The sequence below is a fragment of the Papio anubis genome, chromosome 17 (assembly GCF_008728515.1).
Source record: "Papio anubis isolate 15944 chromosome 17, Panubis1.0, whole genome shotgun sequence".
Classification (NCBI taxonomy): domain Eukaryota; kingdom Metazoa; phylum Chordata; class Mammalia; order Primates; family Cercopithecidae; genus Papio; species Papio anubis.
Window position 1 is genome coordinate 73,893,796 of NC_044992.1, and position 10,989 is coordinate 73,904,784.

General features: G+C 58.9%; 1 long non-coding RNA gene across 1 annotated transcript; it reads right to left on the minus strand.

The window, feature by feature from the left end:
- Positions 1–862: 862 nt before the first annotated feature.
- Positions 863–3,435, minus strand: LOC116270994. The gene is made up of 2 exons (XR_004179300.1): positions 3,235–3,435; positions 863–1,056 (listed from the first exon to the last, which is right to left on the minus strand). It is a non-coding gene; the product is annotated as an uncharacterized LOC116270994 (long non-coding RNA).
- Between the last annotated feature and the right edge of the window lie 7,554 nt (positions 3,436–10,989).

Below are 10,989 nucleotides of genomic sequence, written 5' to 3' on the forward strand. Positions count from 1 at the left end.
CTCACACCCACACACCACTGCAGGCTCACCCACTCACACACCACTGCAGACTCACACCCACTCACACACCACCGCAGGCTCCCACCCACACTCACACCACTGCAGACTCACACCGTCACACACACCACCACAGACTCAGTCACACTCACACCACTGCAGACTCACAGTCACACTCACACCACCACAGACTCACACCCACTCACACACCACAGACTCACACCCACTCACACTCACACCACCGCAGACTCCCACCTGCACCTTCACCCACAGCCCTGCCCTGCCAAGCCTCCATTGTTTCAGGGTCCCCGGAGCCCGTCAGGCCTGGCAGCTGCTTTGCGCTCTCGCTCTGCGTTCTCTCTTTGGCACATTTCCTAGGCACCAAAAGGCTCTGCCAGGAACCCTCCGGCAGGGGGTGCAGCCCAGGTGGAGTTCTGTCCCGGGGAAAGGGTACTGAGGACAGCACCCTCAAACCCAGATGGAATTTTATATGTAAATGCCAGGTATAAAGTCACAACGAGTGAAGAGGAAGTAGCAGTGAATATATTCTAAACTGAGAAGCAGGGGCCGGGCGCGGTGGCTCACGCCTGTAATCCCAGCATTTTGGGAGGCCTCGCGGGTGGATCCCCTGAGGTCAGGAGTTCGAGACCAGCCTGGCCAACATGGTGAAACCCTGTCTCTACCAAAATACAAAAATTAGCCGGGCGTGGTGGTGGGCGCCTGTAATCTCAGCTACTCGGGAGGCTGAGGGAAGATAATCGCTTGAACCGGGGAGGCAGAGGTTGCAGTAAGCCGAGATCACACCACTGCACTGCAGCCTGGGCAACAGAGAGAGACTCCGTCTTGAAAAAAAAAGAGAAGCAGAAAGGTTATTGAATGATTATTGAAAGTATGACCTGGCACCTAGAACTGTCAGAGACATAGAGAGAAATGTAACTTCGGGAGTCAGAATTCCGATGCAGAAAGGACGACTCAACACCAAAGCGGAAACCGTGCTGGACGGAACACCCTGGCTCTGCCGTAACTCTCTCTCCAGCCATTTCACTTCCAGGATTTTATCTGAAATTTAAAAATCAGACGTGGATCAAGATGTGTGCACAAAGGTGCTCGCTTCAGCATCACTTTGAAAACCACAGGCACCGTGGAATTTTCCACAGCTGGTAAATAGATTATGACGTGAGCAGTGGAGGATTTTGTGTATCTTCAGAGAATAGCAAATCTCCGTTCCGGAGTGTCCTTAACGGGACAGATCCAAGGCATGACGGCCAATGACGGAAGCTGGAAAATGAAACCGAGTGACTTAATCCACGTTTCGTTTGAAACAAACAAGAATGTGTGTGTGGATATGTGGTGAAAGTGTGGCGTTTCGAGTGTGGCGTGTGAGACTGTGACCCTGTGTCGTGTGTGCACATGGCTGTGTAGACGTGTGGCTGTGACTGTGACCCTGTGTTGTATGCACACATGGCTGTGTAGGCATGTGTGGGCGCATGTGTGTGCATGTATGCATCAAAGCTTGACAGGGACACTTTAAAATAGCAACAGTGGGCCGGTCACGGTGGCTCACGCCTGTAATCTCAGCACGTTGGGAGGCCAAGGCGGGTGGATCATGAGGTCAGGAGTTCAAGACCAGCCTAGACAACATGGTGAAACCCCATCTCTACTAAAAATACAAAAATTGGCCAGGTGTGGTGGCACATGCCTGTAATCCCAGCTACTCGGGAGGCTGAGGCAGGAGAATCACTTGAACCCAGAAGGCAGAGGTTGCAGTGAGCTGAGATCACATCACTGCACTCCAGCCTGCGAGACAGAGCGAGACTCCATCTCAAAAAAAAAAGAAAAAGAAAAGAAAGAAAAAAGCAACAGCGTTAGCCCTTGGTAGGAAATTTTAGGTAGTTTTTTTTGTTTTTTGTTTTTTTACTTTTTATACTTTTGAGTCGTTTCCAGATTTCTCCCAAAAGGTATACACAGCTTTAAAATCAGGATGGTTACTAAATTTTTTAAAGATGGGGTCTTGCTCTGTTGCCCAGGCTAGAGTGCAGTGGTGTGATCTGGGCTCACTGCAGCCTCCACCTCCTGGGTTCAGGTGATCCTCCCACCTCAGCCTCCTAAGTAGCTGGGATTACAGGCATGCCACCACACCCAGCTAATTTTTGTATTTTTTTGTAGAGACAGGGTCTCCCTATGTTGCCCAGGCTGGTCTCAAACTCCTGGGCTCAAGTGATCCCCCCACCTCAGCCTCCCAAAGTGCTGAGATTCCAGGCGTGAGCCACCACTCCCGGTCTATTAAAAAGTTTGAATGTCTGAGGCCTTCATGGTTGCCTCAAACATAGCCAGGCCTGGGGCGGTGAGTGCTGTGCGTCCCCTGCACACGGGGCTGCTGGGTGCCTGCCTTGGAGGAGGACGAGGATGTAGCATGCAAGAGTCTGGCAGCTGGGGAGGTCAGAGCTGGGCCTAGGCCTGCGTGTCCATCTACACATGCCCCTGCCCTCTGCACCACCCCTGGAGGCCCTTCTCCTCCTGTCCCCTCCTCCCCTCCCTCCCCAGGCCCTGCCCTTTCCTGGCACCCAACTCCCTTACTCAGACCTCATCCAGTCCCACCCTGAGCCCAAGCGTGGGGGTCCCGGGGCTCCAAGCCACCAGGCTGTGTGGACAGCCCCTCTCCTCAGGAGTCCCCGTGGCCACCCCAGCTGTGTCCGGGGCTGGAGCCAGAGTCTGCTCAGGTAGGAGGGACCTAGCATCAGGGGCCGTTCGGGGGCAGCGACCGTGGAGTGCACGGCACAACCCACAAAAGGAATCGAGCGCTCCGGGGGGTTTCAGCAAAAGTCCTTCTGCCCTGAAAGCAAAAGTAAGATCCCCGGCTCTGACAGGTCCCAGGTGAAGTGTCCACGGCCGGCTGCCCCCAGCACCACAGCTCTGCTGCCCACGGCCCCGACCACTGCCAGGCTCCCCTGGACCCTCCCCACAATGCCCCCCCCTCCCCCGCAAGGCCCCCTGGCCCCTCCCTGCGAGGCTGTGTCCCTGCTGCAGGCCGTTGGCAGGTGTTGCTGGTTCCAGAACTCCTTACAAATGGGAGCCTGCAGTCTTTGCATGTCCGGACTCCCTCCCTTCGCAGCACAGATCCCTCCCTTCTGCTACTGGGGCCTGGCTGAGGGATTTTGCTGCCGCTGCCGAGGGGCGGCTGTTTGGGCCCAGCCCTCGGTGGGCAGTTGCTAAGGAAGTTGCTGTGAACGCTGCTACCTCAGCCTCTGCTTTCGTTTGTCCTGGGTAGAACCCAGGGGCGGAATCGCCGAGCAGGTGGAAACTGTCTCGCCGTCTCCCTGTTCCGCAAAGCAGCTTCAGCTGTGCCGTGGACGCTCCCCAGCAAGGGACGGGCCCTCCCATTGTCTGCCGCAAGCACCTGGAATTTACTGGCTGTTAGGTGCACTTGGGGAAGGAATTTCTTTTCTTTTTTTTTTTTTTTTTTTTTTTTTTTTTGGGGGGGGTTCACCCGGTGGCCCAGGCTGGAGTGAGCGGCGCCATCTCTGCTCACTGCAAGCTCCACCCCCCGGGTTCCCACCATTCTCCTGCCTCAGCCTCCCGAGGAGCTGGGACTACAGGCGCCGCCACCGTGCCCGGCTAATTTTTTGTATTTTTTTTAGTAGAGATGGGGTTTCACCGTGTTAGCCAAGATGGTCTCGATCTCCTGACCTGGTGATCCGCCCGTCTCGGCCTCCCAAAGTGCTGGGATTACAGGCTTGAGCCACCGCGCCCAGCCAGGAATTTCTTTTCATGAAAAGTCTGCCGAAAATCCCTTTGTGAGACACCAACTGTGCTGGGATCGAAGGTTTTGTAAATTTGGGTTTGGGCTACGTGGTAAATAGTAAGGCCTATGCTGGAGAGGCCTTTGCTGTGTGGGGTGTGCAGCTCCCCTGGAAGGCCCTGGGCAGCGGAGCAGCCGGGATGGGGCCCCCGCCTGCATCAGGAGAGGGGCTGGGTTCCAGCACTGGCATATCCCCCAACCCACACCCCCAGCTGCTTCAGCCCAGAGCAAAAATGGCGAAGGAGAAGGTGTCCTGGGCAGGCCTCGGCCCCGAGAACAAGGCAGCGGACGGCCCATGCCTGGGGGGTGAAGGAACACATGAATGAACTGTGTCCCCCGCTGGGGGTGGATGCCTGGCGGTGGCTGATTGGTTTGCCAGGTGCCCTCACAGTCTGCCCCACGTCTGTTCTGTCTCAGGCTGCTCTGGCGTGGCTGGGGTTTGGTTTCCAATTGCCGCTCCCTGACCAGAGCTGCTGCAGGGCAGTGGGGGTGGACGCCACGTCCCCCAAACTGGCCTCAAGTCCAAAGGGGCTTTTTCAGACACCCCCAGGTCCCCCCCTCCCACCTTCCCACTAGTGAGCATGGAGGACGTGGTCTTCTGGGGTCCACGGCGGGGAGGGTGGGGTGCACCGGCGCGTGGACACAGGGATCTCAAGGCCCCAAGTCGCACTTCACGTGAGTTATTCCTCAACAGAGAAGTACCTGCGATTTAGGGCTGCTGAACTCCCAGGCATTCCAGGAACAGTGTGCTTCAGGAAGTGGGTGGCACCTGCAACCAGCAGGCTCTGCTGTTCACCCGCCTGGGTGCTCTCTGCTTTGGGAGTCCGTCCCCATGGAATGGACCTCAAGGAGGCCTGCCGCTGTGGGTGGCAGCAGTGACTGCGCTGGTGGGGTGAGGCGGCCCTGGCCAGGGAGGACGGCTGGAGCTGCTTGGCAAAGACTTGCGCTCTGCCTGCCCGAACCTGCGCAGCGTCACAGGTGCACTCCTGACCACCTGGAGGGTCAGCCCCGGGAGGTGCCGGGGCACACAGGCCCCTTTCTGACCCTAGGAAAGCACTCGGGGCAACCTGTGCTGTCTGGCACCTTCCCTCATCACTCACAAGGGCAGGTTTTTCCATTTGAATTCCAGACAGATGACAGTCCCAGCCGGAAACGAGGCTGCCAAGGCCAACAGCCAGGCTGTTCCAGACTCCGGCTTTTCCCAGGCCGAGTGCCCAGCCCCATGCAGGGGTCAGGGGAGGCCAGTTCTCCTGGGACTGACCCAGGCCCCAGAGGCATCGTGTGCCCCAAGCCACCGGGACAGGTGCACAGGCTGGCACTGGCCCAAGGCTGGGTACCTCTGTCCTGTCACTGTTGCCCGCCTGCAGCCAAGGAGATCCAGGCTGGGAGGGCCGGGGGGGTGAGTGAGGTCACAGCAGGACACAGCCTCAGCGGTCTGCAGCCTGGAGACTAAGGTCCAAGCCCCAGCTCCTCTGTGCCCTCCCCGCATGGGGCCCCTGCAGATCCCACTGCCAGCTAGGCGTGGGATCTTCCTGTCACCTCCAGCCAGCCCAAGGGGACCTCCCGGCAAGCCCCCCACCCCCGCTTCCCTGAAGCCCACAGTAACCCACAGGCCATGCGGCCTGGGCTGGGCTGTTGTGTATTTCATGGCCCCGACGGCAGCCCCCTTGGCAGAGCCCACCACTGGGCTGCTCTCCAACGGAGACCTCTCCTATTTCACAGCTAAGGGACCTCGGCTCGAGGGACCACCCAGGCCGTGCCTAGGACCCAGTGCTGAGAATCCCAGGAGTGGACACATGCAGGTGCCTGGGACTGACGGGTCCTCAGAGGACGTCGGGCTAGGCTCTGTCTGTCCAGGTGGCCTCCAACACCCCACAGCATGATTAAAAACACAGAGCTGTGTCTCACCCCAGAAATAGGAGTCGGCGGGAAACCGGAGGTGCCGCCCCCCTGTACTTCAGCCAGACCTGGCCACGGGAGCCAAAATTCCTCCTAGGGGCTGGGAGCCAGACCGGGGCTGGGGCTAGAGCCTGATGGGGAGGAGCTGTCTCCATCCCCAGGCTCTTCTCCCCGGTCCTCCCTCCGCCTTGTCCTGGCCTCTAGTGTGCAGCCATCTGCATGCCAGGCCGGGCAGCTGGGGACCAGGAGCCTTCTCCCTGGGACGCCGCTAAGAGGCAGTCCTGGGGGGTGTGGATTCAGGGGTGGAGGGAGAGGCCCAACGAGAGGCGGGAGCCAGTATACCCACCTCACTATGGGCAGGACTCCAGGGCCAGTGGGCATGAGCACAGGAATGGGCTGGACGGACAGCGAGGTGGGGATGCCAGCAAGTTCTGACCGGGGCTGAGGGGTCTGGGCTCCCCTCTGAGGGCCGCATGCTCCAGAGCCCTAAACACAGCGTGGCCACCCAGGGAGGGCCCAGTGCAGGGAGGTGGCTGCACACACCAGCCGAAATGAAGACACAGGACAGGACTGGCTAGCAGGAGGGCCTGGGTGTGGGGTCCCAGGGCCGAGGGACATGTGGGGAGAGTGAGCCCGGCCTGGCCTCACAAGGGGCTATGGGGGAAGGAAAGCCCAGGCAAGGCCTCAGTCGGGCCGAGCACCTGCTCTGGTCTCCAACCACAGACCCTCCCCTGCCCTCTAGGCACAGCATGCTGGCAGGCGGGGTGGGGCAAGCCCCCGAGGGTGGGCTGCCGGAGGGGCTGCTGGGAGCCTGGGGTCCATGAGGGTGCGGCTGCTGCCTGGCATTGCCCTAAGCCGGCCAGGACCTGATCCCCCCCCTGCACTGGGGCTGGGAGCAGACAGGAAGGACAGAGACACACGGAGAAGAGGCCCAGTGCGTCTCGGCGGGGTGTGGCCGCCTCCCGGGATGCTAGGCAGGAGCCATGGGGCCCCTTCCTGGGAAGAAAAGTGTGGCCATGCGAAGTGAACCCAGATATTTCCAGTGTGTGTTGGGTGTCCCCAGGAAAGACACGGAGATGGACTGATTTGCAGGGGACCCCAGGCCCTCTTCCCTCACACAGGGAGCCTCGGGATCCATCTTCATTGCTGCTGGCACAGGGGCCTCCTCCTCAGCCCATCCTCATCTGCTGTTGCTGTTTCATCCTCTTCCTGCCTCGTGCTTTGTTGATGCTCCGCACATTATTTGGAAGTGATGTGTAAATGGAATAAATGGAAATAACTCTCATTGCTCCCAGCTGGCCTAGTCTCGTCCCTCACCCACCTGCCTTGGGGGCCAGGAGGCTCTGTGACTGTGAGGACAGAGACTGGATAGAAACAGCAGCCAGAGAGGGGACAGAGGGGACAGAGACTAGACAGAGGGGACAGAGACTGGACAGAGATGGACAGAGGGGACAGAGACTAGACAGAGGGGACAGAGACAAGACAGAGGGGACAGAGACTGGACAGAGATGGACAGAGGGGACAGAGACAAGACAGAGGGGACAGACTGGACAGAGACAAGACAGAGGGGACAGAGGGGGACAGAGGGGGACAGAGACTGGACAGAAACGGACAGAGAGGGACAGAAGATGCATGGGCTGGCCAGGTGAGGGGCGATGCTTGGGCACCCCCAGGTCACAGGGCAAGGAGCAGTACTGAGCAGTGCCACAGTGTGACAAAGAGAGTGACGTGCAGCAGGTCAGGGACAGCGTCCAGTGTGGACGGAGCCTTCCTGATGCGTGGGCCACCCCTGAGCTCACGGGGCTACCCTCCGGCCGCCGGTCCCCCAGCTCCCCAGCCCAGGGCTGTCCAGCCACAAGCGCTGCCCTGGGAGACGAGTGGTGAGTGGGCGTGGCACACACCGCTGGTGTCTCAGGCCCTTGGCTCCCATCTCGGTGATGAGCTCCGCTGGGCCGGAGTCCCCATCAGGAAAGAAGGTGGAGGGAGCGGAGGCCACCACCCTCCACACCAGGGCTGTGACCATGGAGGGGTGAGTGGTGGCTGCCATGTGGGATCCTGGCAGCGACCCACACACCATGCAGAGGCAGCTCCAGGCTGGCCATGGTGACCAGTCTTCCGGGACGGGGCCAGTGATGGGAGGGCCACGCCCGTTTCCTTTCCTTTGAAAGCGAGTCTCCTATATGTAGAAATGGCTTTGCTTGCTCACCCTGTGGCCTCATTGGCCGGGTCACACACCCACACAGCACCAAGGCCCTCCCCGGAGCCCTCCCCACTCACTTCACCGTCGTGGCCTCTGCTTTCGTGGCTTCCTTCCCTTCGTGAGAACTCGGGGCAGGTACATGGAGCTTTTCACACAACTCAAGAAACCCAGCCTGAGGGCCCTCCATACTCCCCAGACTCAGACACGCGGGGACCTCGTGTTTTGGCTTTGCGTTCGCAATGCACGGCTGTGCGCTCGGGCCTGGCTCTGGTGGCTGCCGCGTCTTGGAGACCCTGTCCCCTGTCTACGCAGGTAGCAGGGACAGGGCCACTGCCAGGCTGGGAGCACGGATGGAAGCAGGAAACGTCTCCTGATGCTCCCTTCCTGACAGCAGGACTCGCCCTCCTCAGATTCTTTATTTTAAAAGGAATAATCATCTTTGATTGTAATGAAACACTTTTACTTAAAAACAGATCACTCATCAGAGGACACGCCAGAGACTCCAGTTCCTCCCTGGAACCTTCTAGCGGAACCAATCACCCCGGAACCTTCTAGCGGAATCAACCGCCCCGCATGGCTCCTGGAAGAGCCTCAGGCCGGCCACACCCGAGGCTTTCATCAGGTTCACAAGCAAAGCCCAGGGTGTGCGGATTCACTGCTGTGCTCAGTATTTTCCCACTTTTTTATTTTTAAAACATACCCAGACTTCAATGATAAAAAATTTTTTTTAGACAGGGTCTTGCTCTGTCTCCCAGGCTGGAGTGCAGTGGAGCCATCATGGCTTACTGCAGCCTCGACCTCCTGGGCTCAATCAGTCCTCCTGCCTCAGCTCTGAGTAGCGGGGACCACAGGACCAGGCTGCCACGCCCAGCTACATTTTTAAAAAATTTCTTGTACAGACAGCATCTCACGATGTTGCCCAGATGGGTCTCCAGCTCCTGGGCTCAAGTGACCCTCCTGCCTCGGCCTCCCAAAGTGCTGGGATTACCAGCGTGAGCCATATGTTCCCACTTTAGAAGAAGGAAATTCTTCATCCTGGCTAACACAGTGAAACCTCGTCTCTACTCAAAATACAAAAAAACTAGCCAGGCGAGGTGGCGGTCGCAGCTACTCAGGAGTCCCAGCTACTCGGGAGGCTGAGGCAGGAGAATGGCTTTAACTCCTCGAGGCTTGAGCTTTCAGTGAGCCCAGATCGCTGCCACTACACCCAGCCTGGTGACACACAGCTAGACTCCTGCCTGTGAAAAAAAGGAAATTCTTGCTTTGGCCCAAATATATTTCTTTGTCCAAGTACCTCTGTGATTATCATGAATAATAAACGTAGCCAAGAATGAAAATCAAACTAATAATTACTTACTTCAAAAGCAGTTTAACCCATAACGAACCCAACACCCGCTTTCTTCAAATGCGTTTATCCTTTAGATGTGGCGAGAAGCCGGCGACATCGTCATTTACTCCAAGGTGACAGGATCAGGTTTCCATGCAGGGTTTTCCACCTGCCCCGACCGTGACCACAGCCACGGACCCTCTGGAAAATCAAGACTGGGAGAAGCTCAAGGGTGGCCCAGGCTCAGGCAACTTCCCACCCAGGATGGGGCCCACCAGCCTGACCTGGAGAGCGTCTGTGAAGCAGCCGGCCCAGCGAGGGCAGCTTTGTCCACGAACCGGAGGTGGGCCTCATCCTCCCAGATCCATAGAGTCCTTCAGAATCGTGCCTCGTTCCCGTGTCCCACGTAGGAGGCCACGGGAGGGCGCGGGGGCCTGGGGGTGCCCGTCCCATCTGCCCAGAGCCTGCAGCCCTGACCAAGGAGGGCTCCTCATACACGGGCAGAAGCTGCGGACCCAGGGAGCCTATCCCATGCCATCCTCCGCATGTGGCCCGTGGCCCCAGTAGCCCTGAGACAGCCCGTGGTGCAGGAGGGGCCCTGGGCAAACTGAGGTGCGGCCCCCAAGTCCCCAGCACCCAGGGGTCATCACGCCTCGGCTGGCCTCACGCCCGCTCATTCCCAGGGCCCAGGAGCGCCGCCCCTTTCTTTATCAACACCCAGAGCAGCTCCCGGGCCATAGGTGGGGCCTCCTCCAGTCAGAGGCACCTGTGCCAGGGGCTGGGGAACATGGATCTACAGCCACCCCACCCAGGCCTCTCCACAGCTGGTCTATTCGGGGCTCCTCTGACCACCACTTTATTTTTATATTTTTAAGATGGAGTCTCACTCTGTCGCCCAGACTGGAGTGCAGTGGCATGATCTCAGCTCACTGCAACCTCTGCCCCTCAGGTTCAAGCGATTCTCCTGCCTCAGTCCCCCCAGTAGCTGGGATTATAGGTGTGCGCCACCACGCCTGGCTGATTTGTTTTTGTAGTTTTTAGTAGAGATGGGGTTTCGCCATGTTGGCCAGGCTGGTCTTGAACTCCTGACCTCAAGTGATCCTCCCGCCTTGGCCTCCCACAGTGCTGAGAGATTACAGGTGTGAGCCACTGCGCCCAGCCTGGCCATCAGTTTAATGTCAGGGCAAAGGGGGAGGAGGAGACCTAGCCTCGGCCCAGGAGAAGGCCCACGGGAGCCGGCACAGCGATGCCAAAAGCCTCCTTGGTGAGGACACTCGGACCCAGGCCCTCGGGATGCTGGCCGCTGACAGGGCCAAGCCTGGCGTGGTGGGGCCGTGGTGCCCATGGTGATTCGTGGGCCAGGAGCATTGGGGGTACACGCAGGGCTGTGGGAACGGTTGATGCTCACCTCCACCTGAATCCAGCAGAACCCCCACCCACCCCAAAGCGCACCACTGCTGCCTCCAGAGCCGCCACTCACAACCCTTCTCCAAAGCTGCCGCGGTTCGCTGATGCCGAGACCTCGAACAGAAGCTGCTGGCCCCACGTTTGTCCCCATTTACGGCTGATGCTTTAGCCAGTCTTCGATGGGCCGGGGGTTGCTCAACTTGGACGAGGCCACTCAGGTGGATGAGTCCTGTCCGTTCACAGATGGGGACTCGTGCCCCGTCCCCGTCCTGCTGGGTCCCTCTCCGAGGGAGGGGCTGGCCTCCAGCTCAGGCTCCCAGGCCTACAGCCCAAGCACACGCGATGCTGGAGAAGCGAAAA